This window comes from Podarcis tiliguerta, assembly GCF_965153285.1.
Source record: "Podarcis tiliguerta genome assembly, chromosome: 4".
NCBI lineage: Eukaryota > Metazoa > Chordata > Lepidosauria > Squamata > Lacertidae > Podarcis > Podarcis tiliguerta.
Window position 1 is genome coordinate 96,495,885 of NC_139537.1, and position 25,194 is coordinate 96,521,078.

Sequence of the window (25,194 nt, forward strand, 5' to 3'; positions counted from 1 at the left end):
ACCCGGGACCATGGGGAGTGAGTGGACTCCCAGGACTGTACTGGTACCTTGGGTGGATCCAGCCGGGAGATGTGGCAGGGCTCACAACGTTTCACCCAGCCCTCTATCTCTGCATCTATGCCTGGCCACTACAAATAGCTACGGGCCAATTCCTTCATCCAGACGATCCCCAGGTGAGACACGTGCAGCCCTTCTAAGACTTTTTCTCTTAACCGGGGAGGGGGGGAGACTATAACACGGCTACCCCATAACACACATCCTCAGTGAGTAGACAGCTCATCCTTGCGGGCTGTGTAGCATGAAAATTCTGGACCCGGCTTCCCGGGCCACTCCCTGCCCACCCAGTCCAAGATGCGCGACAACAGCCTATCCTTCGCGGTGGCGGCAGCAATGCCCTTCACATGCAAGGGCTGGTCCAGTAAGTCTTCCAGTTGCAGGATCTGTAGGGCAGGAGCTGGGTAAGGGCCTGTCTCCGACAGCGGCAAGCAGCTGAGTACATCTGTGTGACCCATGGCTTTCCTGGGTCGGTGCTGTAGCCAGTATTGGTAAACTCCACCAGGAAAATGGACCAGCACAATACTTGTGGCGAAAGCATCTGGGGCGTCTGGCGGTTGGGTACAAAGAGTCCCAGGAGTAGCTTATGGTCGGTAATGATAGTGAAAGGCCAACCATAAAGGAAGTCATGAAACTTTTTGACTCCCTTAACTATTGCCAAACCCTCCTTGTTGATCTGGGAGTAGTTGTGCTCCGCCGATGTGAGATTTTGGCAGAAGTAAGCCACTGGAACTTCTCTCCTGTCCGGAAGCTGGTGGCCCAATACTGCGCCCACTCCATAAGGGGAAGCGTCGCAAGCCAGCACCGCTTTTCATCAAAGTGTGCCGACACTGAGTTGGACACAAGCAAGTCTTTAACCTCTTGGAACACACTGACCTGTCAAGGGCCCCAGACCCACAACACTTTTGTCCAGGAGCGTGTGCAAAGGCTCAGCTACGGCTGCCTTGTGTGGCAGGAATGCATGGTAAAAATTAAGAAGTCTGAAGAAGGCTTGTAACTCTGCCTTGCTCTTTGGGTCTGGGGTGTCACAAATGGCACACACTTTGTCCTCTGCTGGATAGAGGCCGTCCGCGTCAACCTGAAACCCCAGGAAATCTACACTGCTCACTCCTAACAGGCACTTTTTCTGTTTTACCTGTCCTGCTCCCTGGAAGTGTTGGAGCACTATCCGTAATCTGGCAGCAAAGTCCTCTTTCGACGATGTGGCGATCAGCACATCGTCGAAAAACGGCGTGACTCCAGAGATGCCTTTAAGGAGATGGTCCATTAGGCTCTGAAATAACCCTGGGCCACGCTAACTCCAAACTGTAGGCGTTTGACCCTGAAAGCACCCCTATAAGTCACAATTGTCTGAGCGTCTACGGTGGCCTCGTCAACAGTTAGCTGCTGATAAGCCTGTGCTAAATCCAGCTTCCCAAAGAACTTGGCTCCAGCCAGGGTTGGTAACATGTGGCTCACCACAGGAACCAGGTACGCGTGGTCCTGTAAGGCCCGGTTCAGGGTGCATTTGTAATCGCCACAGATACAGACTGAGCTGTCCAGCTTAACTGGTGTGACAATTGGGGTTTCCCAGGTCCCCGAAGCTACCAGCTCTAAGACCCCTTGGGTAACTAATTGATCAAGCTCCTCTATGATCCTGGGTTTAAGCGCAAACGGGACTCTACGGGCCTTAACTCGAATGGGTTGCACCATGGGGTTGAGCCGTAGGGAAATTGGGGGGTCTGTTGTACAGCTTACTGCAAGGCGGCGGGGCGGCGGGGTGGTCTTGGGCCTCTGGTAGCTGGCAGGAGCTCACGTATCCCATCCTCATCACCAATGTTAAAAGTTTGGAAAAAGTCAGAAGCCCAAGGCAGTATAAGTTCCTCAACTACGTTAATTCAACATTTTCAGTGACAATGGCTCACTCAAAGGAAAACAAAACCCGAACTCACAGGACTACACAATAAAAGCCCCAACAAGAATTGACAGTTGACAGTTGAAAGCACATGCGCTTACTTGCCATTAGAACGTTCATCTACCAATGCTTATACGATTGGTTAGAACACACCTTGTAACACAAAAAGTGTTAAACCCAATACATAACATCTAGGTACCCCATTCCACTCTCTCCCCTGCCACAATCAGTGTTTCGTGTTCATTAAAAATAGAGGTAAAGGTAAAGGACCCCTGACCGTTAAGTCCGGTCGCGGACAACTCTGGGGTTGTGGCACTCATCTCGCTTTACTGGCTGAGGGAGCCAGCGTTTGTCCGCAGACAGCTTCCGGGTCATGTGGCCAGCATGACTAAGCCGCTTCTGGCGAACCAGAGCAGTGCACAGAAACACCGTTTACCTTCTCACCGGAGCGGAACCTATTTATCTACTTGCACTTTGAGATGCTTTTGAACTGCTAGGTGGGCAGGAGCAGGGACTGAACAATGGTAGCTCACCCCGTCATGGGGATTTGAACCGCTGACCTTCTGATCGGCAAGCCCAAGAGGCTCAGTGGTTTAGACCATAGCGCCACCCATGTCCCTTGTGTGTTCATTAGGCATGCCCAATGCTTACTGAGATGTCTGCCCCCCCCCCCCCACTTTAGCGTTTTCTTCTAATGGTTTGTTGTACCTCTGGAGATATTGGAGTTTCCCCAAGCCTGCTGACTCTTCCCTCTTCTGAATGGGTGCTACTGTGTTGGCTACACAAGGTTCGGCACTCACAAAATGAGTTTGATATAAACATATAGGAAAGGTGTCATCTCGGAGATCTAGCCTTAACTTGATTCCGCTGCTGCCATAAAGGTGGCACTGAAACACACGCAAAGAAGCCAGGGATCCTGTTCTGTTTGGAAGAAAATGTTCAAAAGGCAGATCCATTTAGAGGCTTCTTGCTTTTGCTTTCTTCACAAAAGCACTCTCATCTACCCTGAGTCTTCTACCAAGCCAATATATTGATACAATGAAGAAAAAAAATAACCCCAGTTGTAAAAGAAATGGCATAGCATGGCCTGCCATGTTTAAGCACTGATATTGCTTAGAAGAGTATTTCACCCAAATTAGCTATTTTCTCATGTGAAAATAATTAATTAATTAAACATCAACTATTGTTGCAATAGGGACATGGGTGGAGCCATGGGTTAAACCACAGAGCCTAGGGCATGCTGATCAGAAGGTCGGTGGTTTGAATCCCCGCGACGGGGTGAGCTCCCATTGCTCGGTCCCTGCTCCTGCCAACCTAGCAGTTCGAAAGCATCTCAAAGTGCAAGTAGATAAATAGGTACCACTACGGCAGGAAGGTAAACAGCGTTTCCGTGTCATGCTCTGGTTCGCCAGAAATGGCTTAGTCATGCTGGCCACATAACCCGGAAGCTGTACGCCGGCTCCCTCAGCCAATAAAGTGAGATGAGCACCACATGCCCAGAGTCGGCCACGACTGGACCTAATGGTCCCTTTACCTTTTTATTGTTGCAGAAGGAAAATTTGCCAATGTTACTCATGCCCATTTATGTGGCGCAAGAGAAACACTGGCGGAGGAAGAGGGGGCGGGGGGAGCACACCGCCCCCAGCAGCGCAATCCCTGTGGGGTTCCATCGTGGCTGCCCCCCCCCCGCCCATGCTGGGTGCCCCACCCCCGCAGGTGGCATGCCATGCCCCCAGAATGCATGCCACATGCCTGCGGGCAGCGCCCCCACCCCAGGACACATGCCCCGCCCTTTTGGGCGGTGCAGCACGCCCCCCCCTGGGACGCACGCCATCCCCACCCTCGCCTGCTCTCTGCCCCCGGTGCCAGAGCATGAAGCTCCAGCACTGAAGAGAAAAAGATTCTAGAACATTCTCTTTAAAACTGTCCTAGTCACATGATAATCTGAGATAGCTCAGTTGGTAGAGCATGCATATCTTAATCTCAGGGTCGTCGGTTGAAGCCTCACATTGGGCAAAAAAGATTCCTGCATTGCAGAGGATTGAACTAGATGACCTCTGCGGTATCTCTATGATTCTACGAAATGTCTTCCCGAGTTTCTGCTTGGTAAAGAAACCTTTATTATTAAGCAATAAGTGTCTGCATATTTTAAAAGTCAGCAAACCTTATCTTGCTGTTCTTGACTCCCATGATGTGAATTGCCATCCCAATGACTATGACGAAAATAAATTTATCAGCACCTTTTCCTCCCTTACTTATTGGGACAATGTTTATGAAATGGATTTTATTATTTTATATCATTCAGTATTGTATATTCTGTTGTGGGCCGTAGCTAATGCAGGAGTAAAATCGAATTCGGTTGGCATTATGCCACATTATATAACTTAAAATGCCTTGCTGCAATGAATGCAGCCAGCACTAACTGCCCATGGTCAAAATCTTATAGGAGAACAAAGCATAATATCAGACAATAAAACTGTGGGGATTAAGTGCCCTCTGTTTTCATAAAGCCAATCTATTTCCCTACCACCTTGATTTCATAAAACATGTCCTTAACAAAACACTGCTACTTTTCTCCAGAACACTTTATTTACAGGTTCAATTGAATCTAAAATAATGTGATATCAACAAGGCTTTCTCACATTTAATGTTCGGTCTTTGTAAGTAACATATGAAGACACCTGCTCAACATCTATTTCAAGAATGGTTCTCCTTGCCCAGAGATATTCTTTTTCTATTCTGATTTCACATTCAACCAATCACAACAAAGGAGCCAAGTCAAAGTATATCCTCTAGGACTCAAGAGACTGCAGTTTGAGAATCACTGTAGTTTGGGGTTGGGGGAAGAGGTGAATTTTGGTAAAACGTTCAGGGAGATGTTTGGTGACACTTCAAAGAGGCCCATAGATCTTTTTCACTTTCACTTTTAATATAAGTCCTCAAGCCCCTCACTAGCATCTACCTGGCACTGTATTAACTTAGATTAGAACAACCATAGGCGGGTGTTTCATCACTACATCTCTCACAGGCATCCAAGAAGTGTTCTGGCTGGGGGGTGAAAATGTATGTCAGCTTTGCCCGTAACTGGCATAGATTTTATTCTGCCAGTTAGTGTCAATGGCAAGGGGAAATTTTAAAATGGCTGACTCAGTATGGGGCAACCCCCATCCCCTTTCTGACAAGGCTATGGGTACATCCGATGTTCTACCGCAGACCTCGACCTCCTGAGTGTGTAGGATTGTTTTGCCCATATAGTATAGCTGCTCTCATCTGTATGGCTAATGCCAGTGTTCCTGTACCAGGCAAGGCCCAAGCACTCTCCCTGGTGCTGTTTTCCCCCCCATGCTAGACGGATCTGCATTCTGCATTTACCTCTAGTTTAACCCTTCTCTCCCCGGTGCTGCAATGCCATGGTCCCTTGATCTGTTCAAGTCTGTTCATTCTAGGGCTGTGTGGTATTGCCTGGTGCACAATTTATATTATTTTATTTTATTTTTTAACCACAGAGGACATAAATATGCAGTTGCTTCCTTCAGCTCTTCACCAAGGCTTAAAGCTCATGGAAGGCTCCATTTTCTGCTGCACCAAGCACATAAATTCTGAGCAACCAATCTGACAGTACTTTCTTGTAACAAGAGTTCTGATTACACTCCAACCCAATTCCTGTCTGCTTGCATTTAGCTCAACATATTTTGATATTATCTGGGGCTTCCTGATGTAAACTGAATTGCCTTTAGATGAAAAAGAAATCTCCAAAGAGAAGGCATACTTTTCACATTTTCAGTGCGAAAAGTTCAATCATCATTCCAGTCTGGCCATGGTATTGTGCATATGAAACAAGCACTGAGACAGAAAACATAAAATTATATGGTGGAGTTAATTGAAAATTATATAGTGGGTTTAATTGAAAACTCTGGAGGGGGAAAAAACTACAACTTGTGCCTTGTACTTTAATTACCAGACACTGGTACTTTGAAAAGGGAATATAGCGAGTTTTTGAAAATTAAAACTTTTATTTTAAGGGAATCACAAACCTACAAATTATGCAAACTGTGGACTTAAAGCTCCTTAACATAATATGGTGGGGGTTTTTTTAAAGATTGTACACTATAAGGCAGTTGCAATATATTGTAATATAGTGCTGACCTTCAACAAGAGCAACCTGGGTCAAAATCCCTATTCAGCCACATGCATTTCAGTCATTACAAGCAAGAAATATCTGTTTGTCATGGGGCACCAGTAGGCTATCCATGGCCTGCATGCAGCTCACAGAGCTCAACTCAGTGGCGTAGCGTGGGGGGGTGCAGGGGGGGGCCGGCCACACCGGGCGCAACATCTAGGGGTTAGGTTTAGGGGGCGCAAATCCACGGGTTAGGGGGCGCAAATTACTTGCCTTGCCCCGGGTGCTGACAACCCACGCTACGCCACTGGCTCAACTGCCACCAAACTCACTCCTCACCCTGTGCTCCCTAAGGCCAACAAACAGCTGCTATAGGGATCAGCAAACCTTTCCAGCAGGGGCCAGTCCACCATCCCTCAGACCTTGGGGGGGGGGGGACTATATTTTGAAAAATAACAATGAATGAATTCCTATGCCCCACAAATAACCCAGAGGTGCATTTTAAATAAAAGGACACATTCTACTCATGTAAAAACACACTGATTCCTGGACTGTCTGTGGGTCGGATTTAAAAGGCGATTGGGCTGGATCTGGTCCCCAGGCCTTAGTTTTCCTACCCATGGATTGGGAGGAACACAATTTACATGGGAAGAAGGGTACATTCCCTATCTGTTCCATGCATCAATCACTGGGGAAGGAAGAAGTTGATGATGGGATAGCCCTCATGGCTAAAAAGGTATCCACCCCTGCTATAGGGGATTAAAAGCAATGACAACAATGCTTTTAAAATGCATTTCTTTATTTTCGGTCAAATTTTGAATTTAGCCAGCAAGGCCTGTGAATCTTGTCTTCTTGCTCTACGAATCTTAATTTCCTTTCACAAATAAAGATTTCAAGAGTTGAACAGTGATCTAGACAGAAAAGCTGGCACGTGCTTGGGTCCTTACAAAAATGGACATCAAATATTACCATTTTCAATTAGCAATAATCATGCCTTGGGTGAACCTCATTTTGTATCACCTCACAATATGGAGGACAATGAAAGCAGCTGATACAGCCAACTGCATGTTATCAAATGTTGACTAGTGAACATATACACGAATATGTGAACTGGCCAGTAAGAGTCCTTTTTAACAGCCTGCAAAAATGAGCTGGAGGGCACAAATGGAAATAATGTAATGGAAATAAGAATGAAATCCTATCTTAGGTACATTTACTCAGACGTGAGTTCAATGGGGCTTGCTTTCAGGTAAGTAGCTATAGCACTGCAGCCCAAGTTTAATATACCAAAATGAATGCAGAATTATTGGCTATTACATGAAGCATTTTATCTGTTGTCCTCTTTTCTCACAAAAGCGTTCCGATATCTCCAAAATACATCTTTCTTTCAAAGCACTAGAAAACTCATTTTAATTACTGTTTTTTAAAGAGTGAATCTCTTATTAAAGTATGTATAAGTAATTCTAACTAAATGTGACAGGAAAATTGGCAAGACTGCACATGTGTGCACATACTACTTTGTGCTATGGAATAATCAATATAGCTAATTCAGGTCTTATAGTATTTGCTTAATTGATTGGTTCAAAATAAGCTCCAGCAATTGACATTGTAAGTCAGGAAGGGCCTTCTTGGATACATTAACATTGCGTTCTTGGACACCTGTTGAATTCTTCATTTTGTTCTATTGCACAGCACATATATATACAGTGGTACCTTAATTCTCAAACGTAATCCGTTCCAGAAGACCGGTTTCCGAAACATTCAAAAACCGAGGCATGGCTTCCCATTGGTTGCAAGAGCTTCTTGTACTCAGTGGAAGCCGCATCACACGTTCGAGTTCTGAAAAATGTTCAAAAACGGAAGCATTTACTTCCGGGTTTTTGGCATTTGAGAACCAAAATGTTCGACAATGGAGGTGTTCGGTAACCGAGGTACCACTGGATTCCCATTGGGAGAGGGCTCTTTCTCTGTCTTGCAATTTCCTTCATAGGGCCAGAGTCATCATTAAGCATTCTATGGTGCTGGTTAACACCCTCCAGGCCCTATAATTTTCAACAAACCCCAGATATTTGTGAAGATAAAAGGCTTGGCAGGTGAGGAAGTACACAAGGTCAACATTTCAGAGGCTGCATGCTCAATGGAAAATGACACTATTCTTAGCAAGATTTAGTAAGGGTTAAAACACACATCCCTTGAACATTAATATCTTTTAAGAGAAGTTGTGGTTTCTTTTTTCTCTCATATTAACTAAAAAATGGACTCAGCTACACAGGTCAATTATAACGTTAAACTGCATTAAAAAATGTGAAACCAGGGGGCGTTATACAGCAATCAAGGTAAATTTGCTTTGAGAACTATATAACAGTTCTTTTCTTAGCGTTTTTTTAGATTCTGGTAGTTCTAGCCAATGTTGTCAATAGGCAAGTCACTCATATAGTCTCACTTTTCATTTCTTTTCTTTTAAACAACAACTTTTGTGACTGGCAAGAATGTCTGGTGCATAGTTTGATTTAACAGCAGCTTTTCCTGATGCAATGCTTCAGAAGAAGCATTTTTGCTCAGGACTGCAGAAAGGAAGAAAGTGGTTTAATTGCCCCTCCATATTTGCTGTGATCTCGAGAATTATATTAAAATAAATAGCTGAACTGATGTTATTTGTGTTTGTTTTAAAACTTGTGCATTAAATGCAAAGATTTGTCCAATGTTATGTCTAGTGTAGCCCTTATGTGAGCCTGACTCAGACTTCCTAAGTACAGTGGTACCTCGGGTTACAGACGCTGGAATAAAAGACAGGGAAAGAGGTGTTGTGAAGTGATGGTAAATTCACCTTCCTGATATGATAGAGCCCATACCAAAGCACAAATGTCTGGGGAGCACTGTGGCTGCCTATTCTTGTGGAGATTGCACTGCTCTTCCATGGTTGTAGAACCATGATAGCACCATAAGAAGCCAGTGAGCCAAAGAGTGGTGATTCCCATATCTGGGAACTGTTTGGCACAAAGGGATTCTGCCTCTCTTGTTTACAAGTACAGTGGTACCTCGGGTTACAGACGCTTCAGGTTACAGATTCTGCTAACCCAGAAATAGTACCTTGGGTTAAGAACTTTGCTTCTTAACAAACAGAACAGAAATTGTGTGGTGACGGTGCTGTGGCAGCGGGAGGCCCCATTAGCTAAAGTGGTACCTCAGGTTAAGAACAGTTTCAGGTTAAGAACAGACCTCCAGAACGAATTAAGTTCTTAACCAAAGGTACCACTGTAGTAAATAATATAATTTCTTTGGGAAATGGAATGGAAAAGATAAACTGTTCTTATCCACTTATGTGCCCAGGCACCACATCACCTGCTGCCCTGTCTCATGTAGAGTAACCAGACAAGACAACATACCTCAGGTCAAATAATGCCATAATTTTTATCGATTACAGATGTAAGAGGTTTGGCATACACATTGGGGACAACCATTGACCTCCAGCCTGCCTGCTGGAAGTATTTCCTGTAGGGTCAGCCCGGAAGAGAGGGAGCCTATGACTTACATCAAATAGGAACACCCTCACAGGATTGCTGCCTTGAGGAGCGCTGTGGCCCTGCCTGAGCATCTAGACAGAAGCAACTCCTCCCAAATGCCTATAATATGGTACCCTTTCCTTCAGAGGCGCAGGCAGAGGCTACAACCTTCCCTCCGACCAAGACCAAGGCTAATCCAATGCCAAACCACCCAAAGTTGTGAGAGTTGCTATGAGGCAGACTAAACCACCAGGCGAGAGCCAATTGGCTTAGTGGGATATTCCTGCCCCGGCCCCAAATGCAGCGAGCAACAAAATCCATAGCAAGCTCAAGCACAGAAAACAGAAATAATACAAAGAGAAGGAAGGAGTAAGTAACAAAACTTTCTGAACGCTGTTGTTTTATGAACGTTCTGGAAGAGAGGTCGAGAGACAGATTTGTGTGTGGAGGAGCTGTTGATTTAAAAAGCGCAAAAGCAATTATTGGCCGATGGGGAGCTGACCTGAGACAAAACTATAAAGGTGGCAACTGTCATGCTGTGAAACAGTTATAGGATTTGCATCTTGACAATTAAACAAAGCTCAGAATGAGTGCATAAACCAAGTGCAGGACTCACAACAAAGGTTTTGGAATCTGGGTGGGTGTTTTCATTGTGGAGGAATGCATTCAGTTTCTGTATGTAAACAGAGAATGTCCCACTGCTTTATTCTTTCTTCTTTGGTGATCACTTGTAACCAAGTAAGATTGTCTACACCAGATCCAGCTAAATGCCCAGTTTTTCCTGTAACTTTACACTGGCTTAACTTACTCCAACTTGCTTTATGTCAGGTTCTTGAGCATTGGACTGGTCCCTTAAATATTGTCTCCAGTTATTATTGCTTATTCTTGTGCTTTTCCTATCCAGCTTTGTGTTACCCTGCTCATCAACTAACAACCTCTTAAAGGGTAAAGGGACCCCTGACCATTAGGTCCAGTCACGGACGACTCTGGGGTTGTGGTACTCATCTCACTTTATTGGCCGAGGGAGCTGGTGTACAGCTTCCAGGTCATGTGGCCAGCATAACTAAGCCACTTCTGGTGAACCAGAGCAGTGCACGGAAATGCCGTTTACCTTCCCACCGGAGTGGTACCTATTTATCTACTTGCACTTTGACGTGCTTTCGAACTGCTAGGTTGGCAGGGGCAGGGACCGAGCAATGGAAGCTCACCCCGTCACGGGGATTCGAACCACCGACCTTCTGATCGGCAAGCCCAAGTGGCTCAGTGGTTTAACCCACAATGCCACCCGCATCCCAACAACCTCTTATTCTGGGCCTAAAAATTGAGTAACCATGCTGCATATTAAATAAGAACATTTTCATTGAGGATTCCTACTTGCACTAGAATTTAGCTCCAAACTTATTTAGAAAATATAAAAGAAAGCCCAATGGAGAGGAATATTCTCCAAAACACAGCAAGCAGTAATTGCAACAGTGAATGCTGTCTGTACTGAGGTAATAGCACTTTCCAAGTAAATTTTTCACACAAGAATTTAATGGTGACATTAGGGGAATATAATAGGAATTTCTCTCTTGCCAATAGCGTCTCCTTGGCAGCTATGCTAAAAAGCTTGTCAGCTGCAGCTATTCAAGTTATATACCACCCAGAAACTTTTCCTCCCTCCTCTGCAGATTATGGACACACACAGCGAGAGCCATGTTATTTTGCACCCAAAAAGCAACCAATATTGTTTTGTCAGAGGCAACACTTGGGATGAGAAAACCTTTCTGAGACCAAGCAGCCCTACATCCTTCCCCATTCTGTGAGAAAGACAATTGTTTAGTGAGCAGAAGAGACTGCAAATAAGGTACACTCATATTTGTGTACACTACACAGATATTTGTGTGGTATACAATGCCAATGCTATAAGAAATGCAGAAACAACCGCCATCAGCAAACTGCACATTCTGAAACCTTGAACAATAAGGGTTCCAGATTGTGTTACATTCACTGTATGGATGTTGGAGGCCAAGAACCATGAGGCGTAGAGGGCATCATTAGTGGCATAACTTTGCTGCCCATGTGTGGAGTGACACCGTCATGTGGGTAATGTAGCTGAGATGATTGTAGGCATTAAGGAGGCTGGAGGTCTCTCTAGCATCTAGGTTTTCCTCTTCGAGAGAAATGTCTCAGTCTGGCCAGAGAGATTGTTCATTACTAAACAGAGGGTATTGCTGATAGCTCTCCGCACATGGTGTTGCGACTGTTCCCAGTTGCCCACCAAATGTCCTTGTTGTCGATCAACATTAGATTTTTTTCCATTATTCTTATTTGCTCCTTCTTTCAAATGAGCAAATGTGCCAGCTTTATCATAGCAGTAATTTTAAGGAACACTGCACATTAAAACATTGTGAAAATCACCAGAACACATTATGCCAAATCTAGTTTGATGAATAAGCTTTAGCGGAATCAGGCAGTTCCGTGTGAAGCTCTTTCCATAACACTATCTCCCTCAAACATGCTTTTCTCTTCTTATTTGACGTGAAAGAGATGGATATGGAGAAAGTGTTCATTTAAAATTTTCAGTTTCTAGCTGCCACTTGTGGTCTATTTTGTGTGTGTGTGTACGTGTATGTAGTTAATGATATCATTTTAAAAAATGAAATTGAGCTTTTTGTTAATATGTGGCTTCTGATTGGATTAATTACAACAGATACATTCTCTGGAAACTGGGGACAAAGAAATAATTTGCGTCAGCAGAAGCAGACTACATTTAAAACCTTCTGTTCACATCTCTGGAATATTACTGTTCTGTAAGTATGATACGCCCATATAGGAATAATATGAATAATAATCTTTATGTATGTGGGCAGCCTCATGCAAGTAGACTTCTGCTCAGTCAAAATGACTTGCCATTATCTCTGGAACACATTTGCTGGGTGGAGATGGAATTTGTTCTACCAAAATCAGTCATGTGAATTTTTACCTATTGTAACATTCTTTTTCTATGAATTTGTGCAAATCAATACTTACAACTTATTTTGACTTCGGCATGATATAGCCATGATCTATTTTGAATCCACTGATTTCAATAAGAGGTAGAAAGGGATATGCTCTCTTTGTTTGAAATCATTAATGAATTAAAGATGCCCCTTTTGTCTTATAAGTATTTAACTTTGAGTGCATCATGCCCATATTTTACACTTTGCTGTTTTTGTTCCTTAGTTGGATCCTCAACATCAAATAATAATGAAAATCAAACCCTAATCTTTGGTTGTATTTCCCAGAAAGTTGGACTTTTCTCCTTTAATATATATTTCAATCTGAGAAAACGACATCTCAGCAAAATGAAAACAAATGACAGTGCTATCGCCAACGAGACAATGTATTATTTTAAAATGTATGAAATGGTCCATGCTCTGCCCTATGACAGTTAAGTGTTCAAAATGAGACAGCTAAAAAAAAATGTAGTTAACTCGTTCAAGGAGATATGAAAGTGAGGCTCCTTTATAATGTTCCTCCCTCCTATGTGTAGACAAAGAAGTACAGAGAAGAGAAAACCGTGGATTAAAATAAATGTTCTCAGTGCAGAAAATGAAATGAAGGCAGCAGGCTTTGTGTCAGAAAAGACAAATACTGGGTTTTGGAGGGTTGTTTCAATGTCATTTAACGCACACACATGCACACACAGATGCCATTGGATAACATAATTAATTAAAGGTACCAACAGATGGAAGAAGAACAGTTGGAAGTGAACTGAGAAGCAAGCACTTTTGAGAACATTTGCGCCAATTGGCCTATAGGCTTCATATTCACTGGGGTTTTCCTCGTTCGAGAGTGTTCAGGATTATAGCTAATGTTTGTAATTACTCGGGAACTGTTCCTAAAGCATGTGATAGTTTTAGATCTCTTCTTACCTCCTGTTCCTCTGATAGTGATCTGTCACTCTATTGTAGACTCTTAGAAAAAGAACTTGTCACACACATTGACACCCTCCGTATGCCTCCAATTGTAAGATGTAAATAAATGTTTCTCTCTTTAATTAACATAGAAAGTTCACCAAGGATTTATAACAAAAAAATATTCATCTTTAACGCTTCTGAAGTTGTACTGGCAGGGCAAATGTACTAGTATAATGATCAGGCTTCAAAGAGCTCAGAGAATGAGGTCAAAGAGCCAGTGACTTACAGTGGTTTGAATAGGGTTCAAGTCTCCATTAAGCTAGGAAGCTTATTAGTTGATTCAGGGCCACTGATGGACTCTTAGACTAACAAAACTGACCAGATTGCTGTGAGCAGAAAATGGGGAGGCGGAAACATCTGTATGCCAACCTGAGCTCCAGGGAAGAAAAAATGGAATATAAATATAATGCAGAAATAAATCTCATTGACCCATACAAGAATCCTATAAATACAACCCAATCACTCTTGTTATTTAGAGTGCTTGTTTTGACCTGTTAAAGCTTTAAATCAGAAATAGGTGAGGTTTGGTTGGATGGGAAGATGGCTCAGCTGGCTAGAGTGTGGTACTAATGATGCCAAGGTTGCAGGTTCAATCCCTGTATGGGGCCGTTGCATATTCCTGAATTGCAGGAGGTTGGACTAGATGATCCTGAGGGTCCCTTCTAACTCTATAGTTCTATAAACATCCCTGACTATTGGCCATGCTGGCTGGGCTGATGAAAATTGGAGTCCAGCAGGCGTCTAAAAGATTGACGGGCATTCAGGAGTACACATGGTGCCGCACTAAAGAAAAGATTCCTCAAAAATGCAGCAGAGACACTGTGTGGCACTTACAGAAATGCAAGTTCTGTAGACTGAAGTGGCTGAGTCGGCTCTTATGGGGTCAAACCATATAGTGAAGTGAGATCATGACAGAGGCGAGATTTGAGGTGAGTCTGTTAGCCTCAGTTCTGCTCTTTGTACGGCAGTCAATTATTCATTCTGTGATTCCTTTGTAACAAACTATCACAACTTTGCTAATCCCCACTCTCTCCTGAAGTGTAATATACTTATGGATAATCCCCCATTTGTTTTGGCTGCATGTTTCTCTAGCAGAAATAAAACGTTGCTTCTGCTGCTGAATTGGAAGACTGTTTGAAAGCATGTAACACAAAGAACCAGCATTTTGTTTTAAAACGGCACATGGAGTGCTAGATTCTGCACTCTCTGAAGCTAGTTATGCTTCTTATGAAGTCTATAGGAACAAGAAGTAAAGTAGTGAGGAGTTTAAGTCAGACATCTAAAGAGCCAAATATTTATTTTGATTTCCTAGGTTGTGGATATGAGATCCCAGAATGCAGACTGGGCTATTCTGTTGAGCAAAACACAGAAGTTTATATGTGGAAAGGAATAGGATCCCCACTGTTTGCCATGCCTGTGATCTTGATCTGTGTTATTCTACCCAGATCCTATGTTAGTGCAAATGATTTGCATGTAGCATCTTCTTTGTGCTTTATCTGGAACCCTGCAAAATGCAGAAGTCCCTGCATGGAGATCCTATATTCCTGAACTCCCTGTGCACAGAACCATTCAAGAGAGCTGGATCCATAGCTGTCAACATTTCCCTTTTTTTATGGAAAATTTCCTTATTCTGAATAGGATTCCTGGCACGAAAAGGGAAAAGTTGACAGCTATGGCTGGATCAGTGTGTGGTTAGGTTTAGGGCCAGCAGGAATGACCTTAACCCTCCTCCATGATTGACCATCCCCTGTTTGGCTGACGGTTAGTTTAGGCATTCTATCAAAACCGTCTGCCACTGTTAGATAAGCTGAAGGTATGAAACTGTTCCAATTTATAATGGTCTATTCCAGTCCACGGCTGTTTGGCTCATTTCCCTGTATCGACATTCCTCCTAGAAATGGGATTTTCCATATTTTCTCTGGAATTGCTATTTCACCTAAACTGAAATCCAGGTCACACGAAAACATGAGAATAATTCTGAGGGACAGGAAAACAGCTTCAATAATTTCTAGAGTGTTTTTGCATATATTTAGGCTGTGAAATTTACTTTATAGGAGAAATATTTGACAAATTTTGACTAAAACCAGAATATCTTTTTTGTGGGGCACTGGAATAGCTGGTACTCCAAACAACTCATGGCTATCAACCAGAATCTTCTTCCTGAGTCAGAGGTTCTCAATAAAGCCTTGCTAAAGTGAAATTTCAAGATAGGATTTTACTTCTCTTATTGTCCATTGGCATGAGTGTAGTTCTCAGACACATTTAGTTAGTTAGTTCATAAAAATTATATACTGCTTGATTGTAAAAAAACCCCAAACACACCTCAAAGTGGTTTTAAAAAAACAAATATGAAAAAGTTAAAATACTAAAACAGATTAAAATTACCTCATTTCTAAGCACCTATGTCCAGTAAATTGCTGTATAACTCAAATTATATGACTTTTTTGCATTGTTTTGATGAGTGACAGTCTTTGTCATTATGGTGAAGTATATAATATCCTTGAACTGACTCCATCTTTTGTCATTTTCCTCTAACATGTCAGTTCAGAGATTATTATTTTTAAAAATATCAGCACTACAAATTCATCTTGTATTCATTTTCATATCCCCAGCACTAAGACCTACCCTTTGTCCCCCTTAGCATAGCTGGGCTTTGTTCTTTGCTATTCAGTGGATATTGCCACCAGCAGTAATGCTATGCAATATAATGAGAATGAAATGTGCCTGTTAAAATTAGCAATGCCTCTGCTTTGGGCTAAAAATGTAGGCAGTTTCAAACCTTGATAGCAAGTGAAGGGTGAAGACATTCTTTCTGTCTCCTAAGTTTTTGTCATCCATGTAATAGTAGTGGAGCATAGTAATAAAATAGTTGCAGGTAATGGGTAATTTCCTTTTAAGTAATTTCCTGCTTACATCCATATGAATCCTCCAGAAATGCACTGCGACAGTAATCGAGCGTTATGTTACATCAACTGCTGCAGAGAGAATAATGATAAGTTTTCTTGCAACTTAACAGGGATTCCATTGGCCTTTTAAAACTTCCATCAAAATACAAGCAATGCTTCTGTTACTTATATATTAAATAATGCTACAGAATTAAGGAGTTGGACATTTTGTTATGTGTTGTATGTTCTGTAAATAAGTTGTGGTTGTTTAGATTTTTGAGAGTCCCATGGACTGCAAGAAGATCAAACCTATCCATTCTGAAGGAAATCAGCCCTGAGTGCTCACTGGAAGGACAGATCGTGAAGCTGAGGCTCCAATACTTTGGCCACCTCATGAGAAGAGAAGACTCCCTGGAAAAGACCCTGATGTTGGGAAAGATTGAGGGCACAAGGAGAAGGGGACAACAGAGGACGAGATGGTTGGACAGTGTTCTTGAAGCTACTAACATGAGTTTGACAAAATTATGGGAGGCAGTGGAAGACAGGAGTGCCTGGTGTGCTCTGGTCCATGGGGTCACGAAGAGTCGGACACGACTAAACGACTAAACAACAACAATGCTTAAAATTAAAAAACCATCAAAATATTGTCCGATTAAAGTAGCACATGAAGAATCATCTGGATTCACCTCAAAATAAGTCTAGCCTTGACTTTAAGCTACATAAACATCTATCTTTTAATCAGTTGACATATGTCTCACTTCTTTCAATAGTAAAATGTACTATCTTATATCGCAATCTGAAAAACACCATGTGCAAATATAAATTCCCTTGATTTCAGAGGTACTCCCCTTCAAAGCAGTGAATTTAGGGCAGGCCTGCATAATTTATGCCCACCAAACTGAACTCTCTCTATCCCTCTGTCAGTAACATGTTCCATCACAGTCTTTCATTGTCCCCGAAGGGGGCAATGACAATAAAGATATTATTATTATTATTATTATTATTATTATTATTATTATTATTATTATTTAGGGGAACAATCCTAAATCCCTGGGATGAGCTGCTCAGGGTCCACAGAATAACATGGAACTCCCTCTCTATAGTCAGAGAAGGAGGCTTGCCACCCGAGTCCTCCTCTGGTGGAAAGTTTCATCATCAGTGCTTCAATGTCAAGTGAGCTATTAAAAGGGCCATGACAGAGAAATTTAGAGAAATCATTGGATCCACAGGATTCAAAGCCTTCCTGTTCCCCTGATATGCTCCTGAAAACTAGTCACAAAACTATGTCAGCCCTGGAGGTAATGTAATTCAAATAAAATCAAATTAAATTTTAATATTACGGTCAATGATCAGCGCAAGAGTTGATGGAAATAATTGACCATCCAACTGTGGTGAATGGAGATGAAATTAACAAAGAAATCCTAAGGCAGGGGAAAGGAGAAAAAGCAGTCTTCCTACAATTTCCATTCTAGCCAGCACAAGCCTTTCACCCCCAAACCCCCATTACATCCAGACAATCCCGCCACATGTGCTGGTAGGTGCCAATTTATTGACAACCTCCAAATATTATTGAACTTCAGCTTCCATATAGGGATGAAGGAGGAATTATTTTGCTCTACTTTTTTTTGTAGTGGAGCAACCCTATGCTTCTGTGCATGCTTGGGCATCAGAAAGCAACTCTTGGTTAGATTATATGCGCCTTTCGGATTTCCTGATACAGATTTGGTGTGGGCAAAGTGCACATAAAAACATATTCTGTATAAATGGCAAGTGATTTATGTGATCTGAAGAGAAACCAGAATATACATGTATATTTTAAGTACAAGATGAATATATTATTTTATGGATGAATGTATTGGAAAGCATTGGAAAGTACACATTTAACTTTTAAAGTGTATTTTATGCATACAATTTAAATGTGAGCTTTTGTGTATTATTTTTAAAAGTCAGCAGAAAACAGAAGGGAACAGACCTATAATGAGACAGATATCAATGTTCAACTCATCCTTGCTTCCTTCAGCTCCAGCCAGGATGGCCAATAGTCAGTGATAACTATTGAAGTCTAGCAACATTTGGAAGACCATAGGTAACAGACTCCCTGCCTCAACCTGTCCTTAAACGGAAACTCTTCCAGTGGTTAAATTCTGATATTCTCTCACTCAGCTCATGCTCCAATGTGAGGATGACAAGGTACATTTTTGCTTTTATTCCCTGCAGTCAGTGTGCCTGGCATCCTTACTGGGTCCTTTGTAGATGGCCTTCTGTTTTGTTTTGTTTTGTTTTCTATCCCCTTGCAGCTGCTGATCCAGTAAGGCTTCATCTACCATGTTTGAGGCCTGAAGATTCTCTTCCAGGTTTGTTTGACTATCATTCTGGGGTTGTGAGCACTTTGGATAACTTAGACTGTGGAAACCATAATCACATTTGTGGTAACAAATCCCACAGTTTAACTGTGCTTAGAAAAGATACAACACAAACCTGTCTTTCACTGTCGTCTTCAAAACGAGTTTGGTAGTGAAAAAGTTGTATTTCAGGAAAGCTTGCTTGCTATTACTGATCTAGTAAGCTTCCAAGCCTTGGGTGCCCTCACAGTTTGAAAGCAACTGGCCTAATACCCTTGCAACAGAGACATGCCATCATGGTTTGTGATATTGTGCTGCCACAGTAATTGGTACGTCCCGCCCTAAAGCACTTCTTTTCTAATGTGGGAAGTTGTAGGATTCAGCCATAACAGTTCTGAACTCCCTCAGCTATTTTGACATTGTTCCCATATAAGTTGGACCACCGAATCCTAGCATCATTTATCATAGTCTGGTAGAAATACGATGCAGTTGTTTATAGTGCACAGAATCTATGTGACATATAATGCAGGGATGTGTATCTTTGCAAGAGCTGACTGGCAAGTGTGAAAAATGGTTCTCAATAGTGATGAAGACTTTTCTCATCCAGGGCTGCTCGGAGGGGATTTCCCTGGAGTACAGTTTGGAAAATCAAAAAACAGAGGCTTCAGCTAAGCGGAAAAGGAACATTGTCATTAGCTGTTATATAGGGGGCAACCTTGTTGAGAAGGTTAGAAAAACTCAAGGAGGAGAACTAAGGATTTTTATGCTAATCAGGTAGCACTGTTGTGCAACTAAGTTTGAATATAATAGAGCTGTGGGATGGGACATGTCTCTCTCTCTCTCTCTCTCTCTCTCTGTGTGTGTGTGTGTTACTGTTATTAATTTACTTACTTATTTATTGAATTTATATATTGCCCTATACCCGGAGGTCTCAGGGCAGTTCACAAAACAAAATCAAAATGCAAAATACATAATCAAAATAAAAGTAACAATGTCCCAATAATACCCCTCCAAACCCCCCCCCCCACATTTTAAAAGGGTATAGGATGCCAATCAAATCAACCAAAGGCCTGGTTAAAAAGGAACATTTTTGCCTGGTGCCTAAAGCTGTATAATGAAGGCGCCAGGCAAACTTCCCTGGGGAGAGCATTCCACAGATGGGGGGCCACTGCAGAGAAGGCCCGTTCTCGTGTTGCCACCCTCCTTACCTCTCAAGGAGGAAGCACATGATGAAGGGCCTCAGAAGATGATCTCAGGGTCCAGGTAGGTTCATATGGAAAGAGGTGGTCCTTGAGGTATTGCAGTCCTGAGTCTGGAATCATCCCTGCCATTGTGGACAGATTGCTGCTTCCGAGATGACCCAACCTCTTAGCACAGCTTTCACAAGATCAGGTGCTAACAAAAGTGGGGAGCAGAGCCAGGATAGCATGCTCTATAGCAAGGGTGGGCAACTTCAATTGCAGGTGCCAGATGTGGCCCTCTGGCCCTTAGGACTTTCCTTCATCCATGAACCCCCTCCCCATGCCTGGATTGGCTGTAAAGTGCCCTAAAATAGCATCTTTCTTATCAGTACAGAAGATGGAGCCTGTGTATGTAAACCTCTGGCTTCTGCATGGCTGGAGTGTAGGTACAAGTCATAGCCATTGCTCCACCCTCAGACTGTAAAAGTTTCCCCATCCCTGATCTGTAGGGAGACAGGAGGAGACAGCAGCTTGGATGCAGCTTAAAAGGAGGCCCAGAAGAAGTGAGGAGGACAGAAAGAAAAGCAGGTCACTAGCTGACAGTGAGAAATACCTGGGTCCTGAAAGGTGGGGCTCACCCTGGGAGACGAGTCAGCAAGCCTTTGGGCAACAGGAATGCCTCCAGTGATGCAACTATGATATCTCACCTGAGGAACGGGGAGAAAGGGCAACAAGAATCCTTGCCTTACATACTGTCAGACTCAGAAGGAAGAGTGCAGGACTAGCAAGAAGCTACAAGCTCATCTGGGGAAGAAAACACTCCAGTGAGGTCCCATGGAGTCAGGCCTGGGTTAATGAGCCTTCCTATACTCAGCTGTTTACTGCTGATGGAGTACTCCTGTGTCCTGATTTCCAGGAGAGAAAGGATGTGCTGAAGGTAGTCTAACAGAGAGGGCTTATCCCTCCCTCACACATGTATCAACAAAAGCTTGCCACTGGATTCTGACAATAGCCAGTGGTCTCTGTGAGCAAAACTGCTATCCATTAACAAGGCATGTTGAGCCATCATGGAAACTTTCTAATTCCAGTTTAATGTGGAGAGCAGAATACAGAGAGCAATCCAAACCCAAGATCTGCCAGCATGAGCCAAGTTTGGAACTGGTGGACTCCAGCTGATCTGGATGAAGCGCCTCCTCCTGGCTGAGCCAGAGATACACTGACATAAGTCTTCCATCCTGGCTCAGTTAGGGCTCAGCTAAGGCAGCACAGAGCAGAGAGAGACTCACCCCTAGTGCAAACTCAATTCTTTTCAATCATATGACCTAGCAACCCAGCATAAGTTACCCTGGTAAACTATTTTAATGGCTTACTTTCCCTCTTCCAGACTTAATCTGGCTCAGAGTTTGGAACAGACATAAGTTACACTGGAGTAACTTATGAATTATTTTGGAGTAACTTGTCAATTATTTTGGCTTCCTGTAGTTTGGATTGTTTTGCTGGTTGTTCACTGGCTTCCCTACTTTCCAAAAATTCAAGTTCTCAGTTCAAAATAGCATGAAAGGAGATTTAAATGACAACGATTGAAACAAAATACATGTAGAAAAGTATATTTAAATATTTTAATTTTAAATTGTATTTCTGTGCAAAAAAGTTCCACAGATCAATGCAGAGGCAGGACAGAATAGGCTTCTGATGAGTGTACAAATGTAGATGTGACAAATACAGGACATAGATGGATTTGCCCATCCTTAATATTTAGTAGTTGCTATTATTTGATGGATGACCTGGAAGAGTGTGTTGTATCCAACAGCTGGCATACATTAGAATTTAGAATTTAACTGGAGATGTTCTGGGTTTTATAGCTGACATATAATGGTATTTGAATATTTTAGCAGTGTTTAATAGATGACATGTAATGTTATTAATATTTACCAGTATTAAGCAGATGACAGCTTATGCAATTTTATATCTGATATATCCAAAAAAACAAAGAGGAGAGGACAATGTACAATAGAGATAAAAATCATTGCTGCATTTTCTATGCATGTTATCTGCAACTGGGTATCAACTGAGCACCAGCTTAAGCATTCAGTAACTATGTGTCTACCTCTGTGTATCTAATGATAATATACTCAAACTTGCATATTATTCAGGGTATGTATTAACAACTACCAACTATTTACACCAGAAACAGAAATGTGCAGCATCTCTCATTATCATTACTAAAACGAACCAAAACACTAGCTCCTAGCTCCCTTTACACCCTGTGTAGAAGAGCACCAATGTGCATTCCACACACACTGGGCTTTGCCACCTTCTCTTCAATGATGGGCAGCTTACATTCATTTTTTTCCTTGCATGAAGGATGCTAACAGAAGCCAACTCACACAAGAGTCCCATGTGTGCAGAGAAGAACCTGTGGAGTTTTGGATGAGGGTATTTTCCTAATTAATTGGGTCCCAATTAATCTCCGTACTAATCAGATGTCCACTGGGGAAAGCTAATAAAAAAAAACAGCCCGAGAACTGTTTTTTTATAATCTAATATTTTATATTATTATGAGCACAGTATTTCCCAGACAGCTTTAATGAATTATCCTACCCAAAGGCTAGGCAACAGTATCAGCGATATTAGCTGGCTGAACCCCAATGGATTATTCTTTCCCCACTTTTTTGAAAACAATTTTACCCAGTATTTTGTTTCTCAACTACATGGAAATCTCTAGCACATTATAAGAAGCTTTGCACAACATGCCAAAAATTGTGACAATGAACTCAGAATAAAATGCATTTCCTCTCTCCAGTTTCTCAACATACCCTTTGGTATTTTCCTTGATGTGCAAGAATATTGATCCAGTTGTGGATAGAAAGAAGGGACAGAGACTTATAATGTGATCCATAAGTAGTAAGAGGAATAATTGGGATTTAAACCAGTATAGGCTCCTGAAAGAGATAACATGGGATGAGGTGGGCTGAAATCTTAATACTGGTGACTGTGATAGATAATTTTGTTGAGCCGACACAGTCTGTATTTAACTCATACCAGGGATCTGCAGGTGATATAATATAAAAATGGGGTGAGTTCAGGGAATATTTTTTTAAGCTGTGTTTGTGTCTTGGAAGAGTATTGAATATTCCTCAGTGAAATCACTAGTGGGATGAAAAGTTCTTTGAAAGACACTAGCTTGCTTCAGGTGTTCAAAAAGATTATGTGACGCTTAGACAGGGGGCTCAAAGAAGGCTGATCGCCGAAGAATTGATGCTTTTGAATTATGGTGCTGGAGGAGACTCTTGAGAGTCCCATGGACTGCAAGAAAATCAAACCTATCCGTTCTTAAGGAAATCAGCCCTGAGTGCTCACTGGAAGGACAGATCGTGAAGCTGAGGCTCCAATACTTTGGCCACCTCATGAGAAGAGAAGACTCCCTGGAAAAGACCCTGATGTTGGGAAAGATGGAGGGCACAAGGAGAAAGAGACGACAGAGGACGAGATGGTTGGATAGTGTTCTTGAGTCTACCAGCATGAGTTTGACCAAACTGCGGGAGGCAGTAGAAGACAGAAGTGCCTGGCGTGCTCTGTTCCATGGGATCACGAAGAGTCGGACACAACTAAATGACTAAACAACAGCAACAACAGCAAGCTTGCTTCAGGTGTTCAGAAAGATTATGTGACGCTTAGACAGGGGGCACACACTGGGTGCGACCACTCTGCACCCAACTGTCCTGCATTGAGCAGGAAGGTCTGAAGGGACCTTCTAAGCACATTCAGCTGAACATCCTTAGATGCCTCCTGATCATGGGGAGCTTTTAGCTGAATATACTTCGAAGGTGCCTTCAGCCCTGTCCACTTAACATAGGAAGATCAGGGGCAGAGTGGGTGTGCCCAGCACATTGGCAGTGGGACTGATGAGTTTGTCGGGAAAATTAGGAGGTGCCCTTACTTAAGGTCAATAATAACAAGACAATGAATTCAAACATGTTTAAGCAACCCAGCTGTGGAAGTCACTACAAAGGATTCAAACAAAATACAAGTATAGGTATAGCAATGTAAGTCTGCTGACCCTTCAGATGCAGTGGTGTTGCAGGGCAGCAAAGCCTCCTGGCACCCTCATCTGGCGGGGGCCCCAGTGCCTGAGACTGTCCTGCTGGCAAGGGACATCTAGAAGCTCACCTCGCTGCCTGGTGTCTCGGATCCAAGCCTGCCTGCAAATTGGCCAATGGCAAGCAGGCTTGGAGGCAAGGACCTCCCAGGGGGCAGGTCCGACTAGGGTTGCCGTATTTCAAACAGTGAAAATCCAGACAGAAACATCAAATTAGCTGTACTTGGGAACAAGCTAAAGCTTTGCTAAAATGTCGCAGAATGTATCTTTTCAATAAGTTAGTTATATTAATAAAATTATTTATTAAATTGTACATGCACACACACATATACTGCGGAGTGGGGGGGGGAATGAAGAATGTGATGACTTAGAAGAATATTTATATTAAAGGCCAGGCAAGATGGAATAGGCAGCCCAAGTAAAGTTTACTAAGTACATTGGGACTTATTCTCAAATAAGTGTGCATTGGACAACAGTTGGGTCACCTAAGCAACTGAGCCTTTGAATGTGCTCTGTTGTAAATGACCCAACCGTCACACTTGCCTGAATGCTCCAGGTCCAGCTGATCATCCCATATAAGCTTGGCAGGTCTACTCTTGCACCTTCGTCATCCCTAAGCCATGCATTGCATGCCAGCTCTTTAACTCACCGTGTGAAATATACTCAGGGTCGCAAAGTGATTTCATGCTCTTTATTCAGCTCATAGTGGTGAGGAGGAATGAATGAAAGTCCCCTCAAAGTATCTGCTTTATATACATTATTTACACAATGGGCTGCACATGATTGGCTAATTCCGGAATTCTACTGTAAGCCAATCAGGTTGTGGATTCACTTCTATCTGGAGCATGATTGGGTGGTTCCTGCCAACCAATCATACTGCTGCATTGTTCTAGGACCTGCTGCATTTTGGATCCTATTGTTCTAGGACCAATCAGACTGCTGCAGTTTGGATCCTATTCAACTCAGTACATAACACCGTGGTGTTGCTTTTATCTCCGCTAAGGTGTGCCTTTTCTGTTCTGCAGCCTGCTTGCTGCTCACAAATACCTTCTGCAAATGTATGAATGATACTGCTGACTCTAGCAGGTTAGATTGGATGACCTCTGAATGACCTCCAGACAGACAATTCTGTGATTAATGGCTGATAGCGTCTTTGTATTAAGGGCAGGGCGATT

At 42.6% G+C, this 25,194-nt stretch overlaps 1 long non-coding RNA gene across 1 annotated transcript; it reads left to right on the forward strand.

Annotated features, from left to right (window-relative positions):
- Positions 1-11,072: 11,072 nt before the first annotated feature.
- On the forward strand, positions 11,073-13,283 carry LOC310676589. Its single transcript, XR_014510635.1, has 3 exons — positions 11,073-11,417; positions 12,264-12,363; positions 12,776-13,283. It is a non-coding gene; the product is annotated as an uncharacterized lncRNA (long non-coding RNA).
- Positions 13,284-25,194: the final 11,911 nt, after the last annotated feature.